General features: G+C 30.7%; 1 protein-coding gene across 6 annotated transcripts in view; it reads right to left on the bottom strand.

Annotated features, from left to right (window-relative positions):
- Positions 1–18,442, bottom strand: part of LOC123008166 (syntaxin-binding protein 5) — an 81,390-nt gene that overhangs the window by 51,388 nt on the left and 11,560 nt on the right. The gene's annotated exons all lie outside the window — the stretch shown is intronic.

Here is an 18,442-nt window from a genome sequence, read left to right on the forward strand (position 1 = left end):
TATTTTAAAAAATTAAATATAAAAATATCTATCTATCTCGACGACTTTTAATTAACAAAATGATAGGTATATGAACAAACCTGATCTGATATAAAAGCCAATTTAGACAAAGATCTACGTATAAAACTTGAATAGTTTCATTTCGATATGTCAAAAAAAGAAAACGTATAAAGTGGCACATCCCAAACTGTCCCCACAAAAATAATCTTTTTCACAGAGTAAAATATTAGAGTCTAAGATATAAATAGTTTGGTAAAGTTGTTCTACAAAAAAGTATGTTGGCTTGATAAATGGACCATGAAAATCTAGAAGACAATAAAAGTTCTATAATCCTCACCCTTCAACATCAAAGAAGACTTTTTTAAGTAATTTGTTACTTTACATTTCACATCAAAAAGAGTTTAAACGAAAAACTTAAAATAACTTTAGCAAAGAAAGAAAGAAATGTTTTTGAGCTATCGCAACTTTGAAAGTAACCAAATTTGTTTTTAGCATATTTGCTCTTGAACTTGATTCGTGAAATATTTAGCCAAATGTTTCAGCCCTGTTATATATTTTGTTAATCATCAGTCCCCTTTACTCCCTGAAATTTCTATTCAGCACAAATCAAAAACCAGTAAAAGATTGTTGTTTGAAATTTATATAAAACCAGGATGCTTCTAATTAATTTATATAATAGAACAAAATTGCCGTGTTTAATAAGACTGGAGCTAATTACATTTTCTAATGCAATCAGCTACCCTTAGTTTTACTTCCGTATAAAATTCACATAAACTGTGCTCTTCGCAGTTTGAGGGTTGTTAAAAGTTTTAACAACTGACTTCGATCGTCAAAAATATCCGATATTCATTGTGACCTTTTTCCATTTCATTTATTACTGATATTACACCAACATAAAAACACTCGTAATCAGGTTAAAATTTAATTAAAAAAATCAACGATGGATACAACAGAGATCTATGGTAAAACCTCGCGTGCAAAGTTTCAAACACCGAACAAAATTAAAACAAAAAAACAACATGGATCCAATTTCAAAAACTCTGAAAACACAACCCCACTGAAAATTGATACTTTGTTTTGTTAGAACAGTCGTTTGTAGCAGAAAAGTATTTATTTATTAATGTATTCAAAGTCAACTCGCATACGTTAACAGTTTCAAATTCAAATACAAAAATAAACCCAACAGAAAAACTTCTTTTCGTGATAAAAATCGTAAAGAAATGCAACTGACGGCACGTATATTTCCCCAAATGCATTAAAAATTCATTCGACAAGACCGACATTAAAGTCACTATTTCGGAACTGATAACTAATAATATTAATCTATACCCTATCATTTTACTATCAATTCACATCAATTATTAAACAACAAGGAACACTGCCGCCTATACAAATTTAACCAGCTCTCAATTTCATATTTTATTAGACAGAAAATACGACTATAAAAGGGGTTATCGATCATAATATCTTTATTTTAAACCTGTCATCAATAGAAAAGCAAAGGAAAAATCTGATTAAGAAACATTAATAATATGTAAAAAAATTAAATAGTTTGTGTAACTTTTTCATCTAAGAAATAAGAAACATTGTTCCATTAAAGACAAAACATATTGATTAAATTAAATTAAATGTAAATTGAATTCAATAGCGTAATGCAATGGTCGAAAGAATAAAATCACAAGACAAATTCCTGATTGAAGTAAAAGACAAACTTACTATTATTATGTTTAAGTTAAATATAATTTGACAAATAAAAATCAAGCCTAATAAACCAATTAAATCTGTTATTCAAAAAATCTTTTTTTGGGAATGTCTAAAAATCATGAATTAAAAGTAATTTCAACTAAATAAAACTAAAAACTCACAAAGCTAATTCGTAAAAATCTATAAATTTAAAAGTTTAATTAGTAAAGAAATGTAATCCTTAAAAGATCTAAATATAATTACGTAATCTGATATTATTCATAGAGTGTTTATTGTGTACACTAAAAATTTTGTATAGATAAAATGCATTTATTCTCAAAATAATAAGTTTATTATACAAAATATTATGGTGGATGCGCCGGGATACTTTTCAATTGATTTTTCAATTTTATTTAATTTTGCATAAGAATGACGTAATCAAACAACAATAAATAAAGACAGATCCAATTAACATTTACTAAATACTGCGAAAACAAGACCAAATTCTATTACAATAGAATTATTGGAGCGGCGCAGCGTCGTGAACTCTCCAAATTACATACATATAGTACTATGGTGCAGGTTAATTAACCACAAATTAATGTAATTAGCACTAAAGCAAAATAACAAATCTATATTATCTCTCTTAAATATTAAAAAAAAATACAAATTCCCCATCAATACTCATGATAAGACCGTTAATTCATGCACCCTCGCTTGAGAATCGAAACTAACAATGGATCTATATTGTTCAAAATTAAAATTTGAAGTTGTTGTTGCTGCATATTGTCACCTTCATGTCACATAATTAATACTCCTATAAAAGTCTGATCGAAACTACTGATTTGTAATTGCAAAGTGTCAATAGTGCTGTGAAAAAATTGGAACTTCTAATTTGCAAGCAAACCAGACTAAATTCGTCACAAGTAGCAAAAAAAGTGTCTTGCAAATGTCTTAATAACCAAAAAAGTCAGTAATGTCCAGAATTGAGAACCGCCAAAAGCGTACTCAGACGAGCAGGCGCGCTAATATTGACCGCCCCCGCTTCTACCTTTTGCCAGTATTTACTTCGCCGCATATTTCGACGACACAACCAAAGATCGCACAAACGTACTCACCATTATAACAATATAAACACGAAACGTAAACGAGATAAACTTGCCTTTGCTCCCGCTCGGGGATTTTTAATATGCGCAAGCAAATTCGAGACCGCATTGTGCCTATAATTTGGAAGTCACGACCGCAAAAATCATTTCAATATCCCTCAGGGTTAGATAAATAATAAATTTTGGCAAATTACCACAGCAGTCGCTTTTACGTAAGTCGAAATGGCAAGGACGTGATCCAACTTACCTGAAACAAACAAAAAAATGTTATTTCAAAAAGATGAACGAGAAAGTTTCTAATTTGACGCTAACACAGCTGTTTTATTTTCGTTTTGTTGTTATTGTAGTAGAAAATTTGAAAACAACTAAAGTGGGGTAAAATCAGTACAAAATATTGCAAAACAGTGAAAAATTATTTTCGCGATTTCGTGTTTTACGAACAAAACACATTTGTTCCGTTCAGTGAAAATAAAATTATATAAAATGTTGCATCTAATATTTTTGTATTCTACGCATATACAAAAGCCCATTAAAATGATTATTTAATGATTAACCATCTTCAAGAACAACGTAAATTCCCGATTTGAGTGACTTGTGCATATAACGGGTGTCATGTTCGAAAATTGAGATCCCATAAAACTTTTATAACACATGCAACTAATTAAAAAAAAATTAAACCTCTGAAAATGAATCATTTATTTAAAAACAGATTTTATTAAGAATAATTCTACTAAATTTCAGATTATAGATGCGGCTTTGAGTTAAGTAAGATAATATCAAAATTCTGTCCTTGAAATAAATATTATTTTTTAAAGCACTCAAAACTAATCATTCTTCATGTTGCCATAAAAAAGAATCTAAGTTTTAAGTTAGATAGACTTACGAGAAAATCTTCCTTTAAATAAAGCTTCTCTGGCATCCAAAACACCTGAGACACATATCACATTGAATAAAGAAACCCTTCTCAACTTGGTTAACTTGTTTTTTTTTTTAAAATAATTACAAGTTTCGTCATAAGTAATATTATCAAATTCTAAATTCAAATCAAACTTAGTTATTAAAAAATGATAAAAATCTCTTTCAAAACTAATAAAGGTAGTAATGAAAACCTATCGGGGTTTAAATAAGTCGCATTAGGTGGCCTAAAAATGAATTTATCGCAAAAGTAAAAACGAATAATTAAGTTCCACAAATTCATTTCATTTAAAACTTTTTGATAAAATATACAACGACTTTTAGATTTCACATTTAAATTGCCTCAATACTGATTCAACTTTCAAAAAAGATAATTCAACTGTACAATAAAATCAAATCCAACATTATAAAACTTTATCCTTCATTCGAGTGACGCAAAACACGTCATTTTTCAAACGATGCAACTTTATCACTTCTGTTTTGACTCCGGAAGTAATTGTCAGGACTATTCCATCCTCGGTGATTAATGTTACTCGCTCACCTACATGTTTTCTAACGGGAGCTGTTAGAGCATCCTATTTTCCTTCTCTGAGCGAATTTTCTTGTACAACGCCCACATTTACGCTTATACTGGCGAAAAGTCGTATTTTATTCTAAATTAAATAGCTCTACGTTATATTTGTAGCACAATAAAAGTAATCCAAATAACGAAATAAACACATAATAAGATCGGTTGTATTATAAAATGACACTGGACGTGGAATTCTTATATTCGCATAAAATGTTTATAAGTGTGGTATTATCTCTGCGCCACTAAATTTGAGACGTTCTTTCTGCTAGAAACATATTCTTCAAGAAGTTTATGTTTGTCATTTGGGCCAGTGATATTTCACCGAATTTCTCGCACCGAAAATAATAAACTTAATATTTCTAGAACGAGACGAATAAAGCGTCATCCAGACGATTAATCTCTCGAATTGTTCCAACAACAAGACAAAAAAAAAAACTATTTCTCAGCCATTTAAATCAGAATCTCATCAAAACACCTCATCGCACGTATATTTTTAATCTTGTTAAAATATTCTGAAATAGAAAAACACAGAAAAAATTTGGTCAAGTCGATGTGGTATTAGTAGTTGTTACTTTGATGCTATAAGCCAAAATATTTGCATTACTAATTTTCAATTTACATTTGCTCGTCCCGTAAGTTGTTAGAGTTATAAATGGCAATGCATATTCATGTTAGCTTAAATCTTGATTATGACAAGCACAAGTTGCAGCATCCTGATTGTTTACACAAAATAAAACATCCGTTGACAAAGTTAGCAAAATGAATCATTATAAATCTAAAAACATTTAAAATTTTATAAATTCTTATCAAATCGTCATTTATTAAGACTAAAAACTACGACGAGATTTGTGCACTAAGTTGCGAATTTAGGACCAATTGATAGCGTCCTTTCCTACAAATTGCAAGTTTTCGACACTCTTCACAAACAATAAAAATTCAACACATGTAGCAATTTGTCAACAAGAGAATTTTATTACTTAGCGTGAGGATGAAATTTCGTTTGATGCAAGCTTGTATTGGCTCAACTTCCGTTTCCTCTGATAAAAGTAAACCAATATAATGCAGGCTATTCCGGATTTAGCCACAAAATCTGCACAGTGTAACAAATGCAATTATAATTTCCGAACTAGAATATTTAACTTGGTTCGACGTTTCAGGCATTTAATTAAAACATTTGTTCAAGTTCGAACTTTGAATAATTCATTCGACTAAAATTAACTTAACATGGCATAGTATCAAGAGGATAAATTAAGATGCTTTATTACACAGCTCGTAGAAGCTTTCAAATATTCTTAACTAAGTTCGTAATTAATCAATAAAGCGATCCTGTTTCCCTATACTAAAACACACTTAAACACTTAATCACAAGGCAAGAAAAATCATTAAACCTTCAGCAGTAGTTAAAAATTCACAACTAGAAATGTGCAAATATATCACACAAAGTCATTTTCTGCAAATCCAAAACCTAAACATATTTGACTTCAAATCAACACATTTAATACGTTGGAAAATACGACTTCGTAACACCGTGAAATTGCAGGAAGTATTACCCTCAACCCTAAAACTGAGTTTCATTTTGAACTGAAACACGAGAGTAAAATTTAAAAGTAAGCTAAATTTTGACCAAACAAATATAAAAATAAATTCCATTAGCATTAAGAAACTTAAGTTTACAGTCACCAAAATGGTGCAGGTTACTGCAAATGAAAAGGATATTTCCATAAAAGTAGAAAAAAGTCAATGAAAATATTTAATTACAGCATCAAAAAAAAAACCATCAAGTCTAGACACGCTCAATAATTGTCAAGTCCAATTTCAGCCAGAAAAATTGATACTCCCAGTGCAACAGCCTCAGTTTTGAAGTGTGAACTATTGTCATTCTGGTTACGTATCGGTCTTCTGAGTTCGCATGTGAATCTTAAGCTTCTTCTTCGGTTTATTGTTACCACAGTATCGATAAAATAACCCACGAGAACTCAAGCACAAAATCATATTTTTCTATATTTGTTCGATTGTAAATTCTAATCTTGAATGGAAATAAAAATGTTTATAAAGTTGTGTCAAAGCTCTATACTTTCGTGAAAACTGAAAAAAAAAACATTTCATGGAGCTTTTGTCAGTTGAAACAAGTGAATAAAATGTCACAAAAGAAGCAAGTACCTTTGAGATTAACCAGTTTAGAAGAAGTTTGCAAAAAAGAAACGAAGCTGACAATAGAGAGCAAAAGTGGTCAAAAGAAACTTACCTGAAACGCATTTATTTTGTATCTGTAGTTCTCCTGTATTCAATAAAATAACCAAAAATCTTAGTTTTCATACTTATCTAATTATTGTGCAACCTATGTTTAAGTTAAAAAAAATGCAAACAACAAAAATCACACAAACAAAAGTACCAAATAAAAATTTCTTGTTACCAGATGAAAAATGCGTTGTTCATGTTTTAACAAAAAGAGTAAACATCAATATATTAGTATAGAATTTAATCGATACATTGAGATATGTGTTACAAGTAATTTCCACTAAAAAGAAAGAAATGAGTTGATAACAGAAATCTTAAATCCAATTTAAATAAACTAATGTACACACATTTTAACTATCTGTCTGCTACAGGGATGATATTACATCCACAGCTGTAATTTCGATTTAATTTAAATAAATTTACATTTCAAAAGCACTTAGAAAATATCTTTCCATGCTACAAATTATCATAAAACCCACATAGATTTCCAAAATCGCAAACCCAGCAAAAATCGATTGTCCTTTCATAAACGACAGCTTAAAACTCGCAATCTAAATATTATATGAGTAGATGAATGTAATATATCAAAACAGTACGACGTTTAAATGCACTTCAAACGAAAAAAACTAAAGCAATCGAGCTTTTAAACAATTCAAAACACAAAACAATCGTCAGTGATTCCATTTGAAGAAAAACCCTTTTAGTTGATAACCTCTTTCTACACAGATCGTTCCTCATGATAAAACAAATCATGACGTAAATAAAAACAGCAAGGCAATACTCCTCAAAACGACCTATTGAAAAGAAAGATCACAGACCATAACATAGCAGAGATACAAAGAGATGACATTTACGTCGCTCGATAATTATCACTGTTTAAGATTTTGAGAACTAAAAGCTTTGTTCAAAATGACTTCAATGTTTTAAATGTGTTCTGAAATAAAGCAAGGATACGATAATGTGTTCATTAAAAAGATATTTTATAAGGAATGGTCTCGACTCATGCATGATACACTTATATTCAAAAATGCCTTAAACTTTAAAAATAAGATACAATCACGTGTAGTTAGAGCATTTTAATATTTGTGAAAGTACACTAGTTTACAAATAATAACTTGTTTAATATACCTTTAATCAAATTATTATTTCTATGTTTATTTACCAAAATAATAGGTCTTTTAAACTTTTTTATCAGTCACAGTTTTTTGTTACGAACCAAAATTTTCCTGCTTTCTGCACAAATGCTTCCGATTTAAGATTTATTTAGAATTCAAATTTTTGCTGAATTATTGCAAAATTATCACCAGATGGGTCTAAATGGATATTAAAATACATTTCACTGACTCGCATCTGAACTTCTTTTCTAAAAACTTAGGCAGCATGAGTGACAAACAGAGCGAGCGTTTTCATCGAGATCTAAAGGGTTTTCAAAGATGGGTACAAAGGTTTTTGGGATGAAAATATGTTAGTTATGTTACTGTTGGACAGTTATAAAAAAACTGATCCAAAAAAGTACAAAAAACAAAGTAAAACAACTCATTTTTAATTCGTTGTTTGGCGGTTTTTATATTTTTGTTAATTACATATTTCTTAAACCTGACTTGGTGGACTTTTTGGAATATTTTTTTTGAACTCAGTACCTCAAAATCTATGAGAATTTATAACTTTCAGCTAAGGTATAAAAATCGTGTAAACTAGTGATATTAATGATTGGAAATCGGTCCGAAGAACTTTTTTTCTAAAGTTATCTCTAATCCTAAAACAATTCATAAAATTGATTTAAAAAGGACGTGTCGTAAACAACCCGACACAGAACGTCCATCAGTGATTCTACTTGAGTGAAAACCCGTGTGATGAGTGCTTCTTTCAATTCGAGAACCGTTTCAATGCGTCTCCCTTACCGTGATAGCACAAATCACGTCGCAGGTGATAACAGCAATGCACATTCTACAGGAAAAACGAGTACCAACTCTGATACAAAAGACTGACGTTTCTATAACCCCATATTTATGATACAACATTAGGGATATTTATGAGAAGTTATTCAGCGAGTAGGAACAGAAATGACGGTTGCTCTCGTCATAACGCTTAAATTAATTTGACGGACGCTACTGATACAAGCGCGATTATTTTAATAACCGGTCGTAAATCATGCGATTTCAAATCTAAACCGGCGGGACCTTTTTTATTGATCGTCAACGCTGGACATTCGTTAGAATTAACTCCACAAATTAAACTTGAACTCCCTACTCGTGCTTGCTTAATTTTGTATGAAATATTAAAACGGCTTCAAGTTCTAATAAGGTTTGGAAAGGACTACTTCTTATCCACATAACAGCATTTCGTGCCTCAATCTTGCCTGATATTTAATTCAACAAGTTAAAAAGATGCTATACCTGAAAAAATCAACGAAGGAGAAAGTTCTACAGAATCCAACGCTCTGTCTCAAAGCGTCTAATGAAAATAAAAAGGTTCAAGCGGAGTGCTTGTAATTTGTAATAATCGAAAAAGTTAACTTCGATTCCGAGTTAAAAATGTAATTTTTAAACAACATGCCAGGCGGAAAGAAAACTGATGTAATTTTATTAAGTAAATTCGACCCGAATGGAAAATTCACAAACGAGATATTTACCCGACGCAGAAACAACTAATTTCATTTTCAGAAAGAAACTCAAATCAACAAGTTAGAAAAAATAAAATAACGCAATCTCAAAAAAAAAAAAAAACTTTACAATTCATGTCCTTTTTTCGCAAATATTTTATACATAATCCACTTTTGCTTATACGCATTTGTGGCAAATATGGAATATGTGTGTGATACATTTTTTAAAAAAAGTTTGATAAAATAAATATAATATGCAGTTAAAAACATAATTTCTTATTTGTGATTCGAGTTGTTTTTAGGGCCGATCTTGATCCTCATCCTGTTGGACAAGCGAGCCTTTGATCCGGATGATTTATGTAAAAATAGTCCATTTCCAAACAATAGTAGACCTTTATTCCGTCGAGGTTTTCAGTATTGGAATCACATAAGTTGAGCATCAAATTTGAAAAGTCAATAAACCAATTTATATCCAGTGATATACAGCCCCAGTGTGTGGGTTGTAGAAAAATTGTGTTAAATTTCGTATTCACTACAAACCTCGTAGACCAAAGCACAATAAAGTTAGTTCTTTGTGAAGCCATTCCTTAACACATATTGAATGTTGTTTTTGTTTTGCAAGAGCAAAGGACAAAACCAGCTCCAGCGGTGTGATATCTCAACAATTTCATCTCCTTTGCCTTTTAACATCCGCCTCATATAATGAAGACGATAGCTTCTATTATCCATCCGAAATTCAAATTCTGCTCGATATCGTTTCGTTTCCAATTCTGTGACAGAATTTTCCACACCAAAGGAACCGCAATGGTGACCTATAACTCGGCATCGAGTGGCAAAGTGTTAATGTTACAAACTCTGCTCACGTTCTGCTCCTCAACAAGGGAAATTCTGTTCCCAAATGCATCATCCCGTCTACCCTATCTCGACCAATACGCTCTAAAACACCACTTCCACGCCATTTTCTCTTGGATGAAGCTTTATGAGTAATTTGTCAAATTTGTGACCAACCAGAGAACACATTTTTCACTTAATTCAACACACCGGCGACACCAATATGTAGTACAAACGGAAAAATACTATCTCCAAATGCACAACAATTCAATAAGCATTAAAAAAAGCTTAGTCAGTTGAACATTACTTGTATAGGCATTTATGTCATGATTTGTAAGACAAGAACATTATTTAATTAAAAAATTCCAAAGCTGAAAATTTAAACGACAAGAAAAAGGTAATTTCATGAGGCACAAGCTTTTCAATCGCACTTTGTCATTTTCATTGTGTAACAAGAGAATAATTTAATCTATTTATTTTTAATCTTACTTTGTCCTTTATACTCGTAGAAGTCAATATCAAATTGTAATGCTTTATTACAAAGCAAGTATTTCCCGATCGACGATACAATTAAACCCATAGTGTTATTATTTCAAAAACTCAATTTCACTTTGTTGTTTTATAAAATTTAATACATAATTACGTGTATAACATCTTATTACAGAGCAAATATTTCCCGATCAACGTTACAACTAATCCCATTTCAAAAGCTCTAATTTTCCGACAAAAGAAAAAAATTAATTCTGTTACACCTTCCTCCATCCGTATACAGAAATATGGCACATTTTATGACCCCTTACCTCACGATGGCACTACGAACACTTGACCATAAACATTTTCCTGAATAATGCATTATACATAAAATGTGCCCTTAAATAAATTCAATTCATGGATTTAGATGAAAAAGATTTTAAAGTTTAGCAGTCATAATCAATAATCCAATCTAGCTAATGCTATCACAGAGTAGTAAAGGTTTTGATAATATCCCTCAAATAAATTGTGACAGTAATTTTATTAAAAACTTGATGTCTAAAAAAACAGATTCAAGACATTTAAAACTGAAAGCTGCTGCATGCAATTTATTGCAAGATATAAGTAAACTAACATTGTCTTAATTGAAACATTGAAAATTTTTTTACTAAAAGAAAAACACACCTTTTTCTTTTACCCATATTTTGTTAAATTCTACCACATTCAAGCATCTACGAGTACATGTTACATTTAGTTAAATTACGAACCACAATTATGTTTCAAGAGTCTTTGTACACACTAAGGTAAATTATGTGCTGAAATGAAAACACTATCTTACAATTACAGAGGAAATGGAATCTAAAGTATCCAATTTTGGTTTCTGTTAGAAGACACTCAAGATTCAAGAATAAAAGCAGGTTTCAATACTAAAAAATAATATTTTGTGTAAAAAAATCATGCATTCACGGTATATACATCACTTTTTTTTGACGCAATAGGACAACTCATCAGTAAATTCACTAAAGACACTTACTTATAAATAAATCATTTCTAGAAAAACGATGTCTACTCTACAATGGAAATTTTATCAACTTATTACGCTCATGTTTAAATTGTGTTAAAATAGTATATTCTGTAATACGTCTAAAAAAAATGGCATATTCGGTACAATTGGGAAAGTTCGTCTCACGAGCCGAAGGCAAGTGTGATGATTAATGAATATGCCAAACAAGTTCTAGACTACGACTACATTCACAGACTTCTGAGGCCATCCTAAATGAGAAATATTCTCGTACAGTGTTACAGAGTATGAGTATTGGGTAATTAAAAATTAACCGAAAAGATTGTCATTCTATAAAAGCCGTAGAAAAAGAATTTACTCTGTGTTTTTTACTATAATTGAAAAACACCCGTTTCAACAATCCTCTCGCTTCGCACATAAATCTGCATTTAAACTGTATCAAAACTTTTATGTAATTAAAATGAATTAAAATGATAACCTCTTCAATATTTAATCTAGAGAAGGTAATAATAAAGGAAAGTCTAATAGAACCTATATCTAAATTTACATTTTGCATAGAAATTCTGCTTTGAGCAAATCACCCGTCCGCATTTCTTCCTTTTCTACCGTCATTATAATTTAGATACAGATATAATTTAGATGTGAACCGGCAAAATTTAGAGAAAACCTTCGCAAAGTTTAATCATGCTAATTTACAAAATTCATGCGCTTTAGTCTATTCCACTGTCCTGAAACCTAGGTCAGTTTAATTTATAAATGCTTCATGAAACTTTAATCGTTCATAAGCGAAGCTTTTACGAGATAGAAATACGACGTAACAATGATTAAAATTTCTTAAAGAGAAACCTTAAAAAAAATAAATTATTTCTGCTTAGTTAATTATATAAAAGTTAGCATCTTTGCATTAACCCATGCTACGACCTCATCAATTTTTCATGAACTTGAGAAAAAATAAAGAAAGAATAAAAATGAGATACTCGAGACACAAAAATTGCATTAAGTACATCAGAAAACTGGATTTTACGAAGATGCAAATAGAAGTGGAGAGAAAAATTATATGAAATCGCTTTACTGAATACATTCAATATAAAAACAAAATTTCAATTTGGTAGATATAGAAAAATAAGGCTAATCTTTCATTTCTTGCACAACAAAGCCTCATCGATTGCTGCTGGAAACCTCCAATTAAAGAGAGATTTTCTAAGACCGCGCTGCTGTAATAACCCTCTATTTCAATATCACAATAATTACAATTAGATTATGGTCTGATGAAAAACCATGTCAGAAATAAATCAATACTTGGCATATCATAGACTTCAAGGACAGAGATAACAGTACATTAGGTTAACAACTAGGGCGTGGTATTAATACAGTTCCGTTTCGGCCCATCAACCCATCACTTTGACCCATAACAGAGCTGCAAGCTTCACACAATACCCGTTCGAAATATGTAAATTACATTCGCTACGACAATATCACAGCTTTACCACTGCTATTCGAAAACCAAGACTATCTTGAATGTACTTAACTCAAAACAAAGCTTTTAAACACTTTTTTAAATAATATCCTTCGAGAAATAGAAGCGGAAATTAAAAGCTATTTCCGATTTATTAATATGAATCGTGTTATGTATTAGTGCAACAAAACACTCTTTCAGATAAAAGTGCATCTTGAACAGGCAAAAATTATCTAAATTAAAGCTTGGGTAAAGTAGATCTAAATTACTCTAGAAATCTTGCAGTTTATCAAGACATAACTGTATAAAAAAACACGAAGTCGTAAACGAGAGTGAGACGATGATTACAAACTACATCTCGATGGTCAACAAATTCCGATTAGGGCTTCACCATCGTTATATCACAGACGTGCTTAATAAACCGACATATATAAGTTAATATTAAAAGTAAAACTCGATTCCTAACCACTGAAAGTAAAATATTGCAACACTAAAAAACTAAAACATCCTCAAATGTACGAAATTTTAGTTTAATCTAGAAAACATTTTCATTCAACATTATAGTCGATACTTGAAATCGTTGAACCCAAAAAAATAAAATTTCCTCATGAATCTGATAGTAAAGTGATGTAAAGAATTTTTTGTAGTTAAACCTTCACTGTCTCACATTCAGTTATTTCACCCCAAAGATCCGTTCTATCCCTTTTTTGTGTTTATATCAATCCAAAATCCAATTATTGCGTGTACAAATAAAAATAAACGAACAGATAAGCGACCGTATTACAGTTAAGACTCGCTTTATTTTTATCTTTTTCATGATACGAAACACCGATGCTGTAAAAGTACAATAAAAACCGAATGAGTTTTTAAAGAAACACACCATGTAATTACACAATTCTACAATACCTATATAAATAGTAGAAGAATTTTTGAAAATAAAATCGGCTACCATAAACCGTAAAAATACGTGAAATGTAAAATGAGTGTTTTTATTTCGTCTGGAAAAATTTATGTGTCGATAAAATAAAAAAGTTACATAATTTAATAGTAAACACAAAGCCAAGGCAAAAAGTTTACTTGAAACATTGTACCATTCCTCTCCATTAATTAAAAACACATAAATAATCAATATTATTTCGTAATCAACAAGTAACCAAAAAAACACTCACGTGTTGTATGAAGACACAAATTAATAGTAGATGTTAAACAAAATTAATGATTCCATCTAAAAATGCGAATGGTAATTTAAACAAAATTTTAGAAAAGTGTATTTTCAATTAATTGACAGTCAATATTATTTGAAACCCACATTAGTATAACATATTGACGAAATATTTGCATTTGAAATAATTTTCCAACATAAATTTACAAATTTAATTATATAAAATAAAAAATAAATACTCTCGCTAAAAGTGGCTCTTAAGTTAGTAACTTTCAAAGATAAAACACCGTTAAAATAAGCGTACCAGCAAATAAAATTGGATTTATTATCCAATGTATTTTTAAACACTATAAATGGATTACACTTTACTGATGTTTAGGAAATTGGGTGAAATGTTTGCAATAAAGCAAACTAAATTATGTATTTTCTCCCCAGGGAATGAAACATTTATACAATAGTAAATAATAAAATTGTTTATTTAAAGTAAACGTAATTTTGTTGCTATTATTTCAAATATATCATGATACAGGAAACGAATAAAACAAGTTTGGTAAACTACTCATGTATACTGGAACATAAAGTAAAATCGTAAATCTAGAACTACCATAAAAGTGGTGTGTTGAACAAAAATCATGCATTATACATAGGTACGCAAAAATATAAAACATCACATTTTAGAAAAAAATTGAAAAAGTCACGAATATTTTAACCCGACGCATACACCAATATTCCATTCACACAAATTACAATCGCACTTTAAAGTTTTAAAAATAATTTAATTTTTGAAAACTTAATAACTTCTTATAATATAAGAACTTATTTTTTCCAAAATCAGTATTAGTAATAAAAATAATAATAAAAAATAATATAATTCTTGAGTAATTATAATAATTAAATTCTTGAGTAATAGTTGACTGGAAAGAGCTTACAAACATTTTGACGTAGCTTAATTTTAATTTACATATTTAATTATTTAAAAAAACGTTGCTTGCTTAACTCAACAAAAAAAAACTAAATTCTACAATTTTTGTAAACTAAAAATGCACTGGTTTAAAAAAATGGCATACATTCGTATATTTTCAGAGCAAACAGAAACTGACTGACCTTATTTTCCTACACCTACACCCGTAATCTTTAATCCCCTAAGCAGATTCTATATAAAATATCCATAACTTGGTGTTATTACGGTTTCCAAAGCAGCCGCCATTTTTGCAAACTTCCCTAGAGATCTATTCTCGACCCGAGTCTGTATAAAGTTTTCTCGATTTAAATAGGGTTAGCTCAAAGTGTTAAAGTGGTAATTAGAAAATTATTGGTCAAAATATAATTAAATTTTATTGCAGTTCTCACGTTTTGTTGAATCGGCAAGCAGGCCTCAGACCTTGACCAAGATCAGTTTTCCTTGCGGGATTGAAACCCTTCGCTTCACCCCATCAATAAATCGAACGCAATATTTCTGGGTTTTAAAGATATACGTTCCGTGGATAAATTCAGAAAATAGGAGAGACCGGAAAGAAGCAAGCCATTCAACAAATACCACACACGGGAAAGTCGATAATCTGATGCCTCTGTAAAAAAGAGAACATTGTGTGAAAATCACACAAAGCCAGAAAAGCATCAAAGGGTTTCCTCGTGAAAACCAACGTCGGATTATCAACACCAAGACAATGCTGCTAATATAAATCATTTGTTTTCACGCCGTAAAATCCCCATGTTAGAATAAACTCTGACAAAGGAAACACATTAAAGAAGAGCTTTAAAGAGTCATCAAAAGAAGAAGTGATATCACTGTAAACAATTATATGAGAAACTCATCAAACTCGCCCTCTTCGAAGGCCACACAAAATACGTGATTAAAATGTAACATGCGTTCGCTAGAATCACAAGGATTCGGGTAGATTTCTCGTTCAATGTTCCATCCATCACGGTAATTGATGTCAGAAGCATAAGGAGATGATCCCGTAGTTCATGTCAACAGCAAACTATACGCTAATGATTATTTTAGAAGCGACAGTAATCACCATTTACGATGCTTTTTTGTATTTTGTAACATGTAATAATCAATGATTGATGTTTGTGACATCGATAAATAAACCGAAATTGAATTCACATTATGGCATTTTAATTATTACCCATTCCAGAACGAATTTCACAAAATGTGATAAATAACATGAAAGAGAGCAATCAGCGCAGTCTCTTAACTTTTTCCACAAACCGTTTTGCTTTTTATTTTTAGAAAAAAAATATTAGGCATGCAAGTTTAACCACCAATTGCTAGAGTTAAATATATTATTGATAAAATATACAACTAAAACTGAAATTCATCTTTGACTAATACCCAAATTCATTTTTAAATTACAATTCTTTGTAAAATAAAATAATAGAATACATACTTAAATATTTTATTCCTGTTATTCTGTTTGTTTCAGTACTTAATAAAAAATTATAATCTCATGTCATGACATTTATTATTCACAATGGCTTGCTTATTAATGTGACTCACTTTTGTATATTTGTACCGGTCGCACATTTTTATTATGTGTCTTCAGAAAACGTGCCAACCATAACTCTTCTGTAACTAAAAATTTAAATTTCGCACTGTTATCCTTTATCTTGTCTGATTGTCCTGATTCACATGTTGCTCGAAGTCATCCCTACACGATTCCAGTCCACATAATTGCAGAAGAATAAAAGCAAACAAAATAAACCCTGCACGTTACCAACCCCATTATATATCCGAAACAACAAGAAAACCTCCCTCGAAGTACACTAATAAAGAAATTAAATTAGTAGAGCCCGGTTAGCTTCAATCAATGGACGCGGCACTTTTATCATCGTTTTCCGTAGAAAGGATATGGCGCCTGTTAATGTCCCGGCATGACCGGTCATATTACAGCAGCGTCGCCGTCGAGACGCGTCCCACAATATGCTAATATGTACGGCTGAACTCATCTGTTTTAATCAATTCTCGACCCAGCAAACACTGATAAAAAGCGACAAGAAGTAACGCATAGTTTTAAATGTCAATAATTTTAAAGAAGCCACCATCTAAATGTTCCAAAAATTCTGTTTTCTCAGCTAATTGCAAAACTTTACCAATTCCAGGAAAGCTAAAAGCCACGAGTTGTACGTATTCATTATCGCCACTTAACGGTGCATCCGATAAAACGAATTTTATTTGCTCTCAAATCTCACGCTTTCAAGAATCTAGATTTTTACAAAGCTGTTCTTAAGAGATTCCCTTTTCACAATTTGACCTCTTTGACGTCAACTTTATTGGCATTGATGGATTGATGTCGTATGTCAAAAAACCTTTGTGAATATTAGATTATTTTGTAACGTACGAAAAAAACTGATATTGAATAACAATAAAGTTCTAGTTAAACAGCTTCAGTAGAAGTGAATTATTATTACAACAACCTACCCCCATTAATCATAAACTACGAAGAAAAATAGTGAAGGAAACATAAATTGTGAACGTTATATTGGTGAAGTAATAATTTATAAATCACTAAACTAGCTCCAACATTACTTTTAACAAAAATAATTACAATTAAATTAAATATGTTTCAATATACAGTATGTCCCCGGATTGAGTTTACAAAAGAAAAAAAAAATCTTTGATTCTACGCCAAAACTGCAAAAAAAAATCATTTTTTGCTTCACCAGAAATGAGCAAATCTGTAATTAAAACTTCATTGATCTCGCTCAGTGAAAAGAAAAGTTAATTTTACTCTTGATTGTGGACTTGGAATTTTTTTCTATATGCTTTCCAAGTCTCATTACATTGGCGGTTTAATTTTTTTGACAACGATGTCACTTTAACAATTAATTAATTAATTGAGTAATGATTGTTATGATTAAAAAATCAAACACTTTTATTATTTAACTTGCGCAAACTCATGTCAAAATGACATTGTTGTCAAAAAAATAAAACCGCCAATGTGATGAAATTTAAAACGCAGGGAATAGAAGCGTGCGATCAGAAAAACATTAGATTAGGCAACACATTGGTTGGGAATCTGGGCTGGAAATTTTCCACACAAACTGAAAATGAAAATGACCATTCACCGTGCAATCGCTTAATACGCCTATGTAAATGATCAACCTCTATACAGTAAATTGTACTAGTCTTTTTCAGCACCCAAATTGGTGATAAAATAGCTCATTAAAACATCGGTTTTGGTATCGAAATAAGTTTTCTTTTCAGACGCAAAATAGAAAAAAATCATTACAAATTCAAAATCAAGAGAAATATGAACTTTTCTTTCCAATGAGTTAGAATATTGAAGTTTTCTCAGATTTGCTCGTTTCATGTGAAACAAAAAATATTTTTCCTTTGCGGTTTAGCTTCTTGTAAACTCAAGCCCGGGACATACTGTAGAT

Source organism: Tribolium madens, unplaced genomic scaffold, assembly GCF_015345945.1.
Source record: "Tribolium madens isolate multiple individuals breed KSU strain unplaced genomic scaffold, Tmad_KSU_1.1 Scaffold_3;HRSCAF=73;Tcas5.2_LG2, whole genome shotgun sequence".
Lineage (NCBI taxonomy): Eukaryota > Metazoa > Arthropoda > Insecta > Coleoptera > Tenebrionidae > Tribolium > Tribolium madens.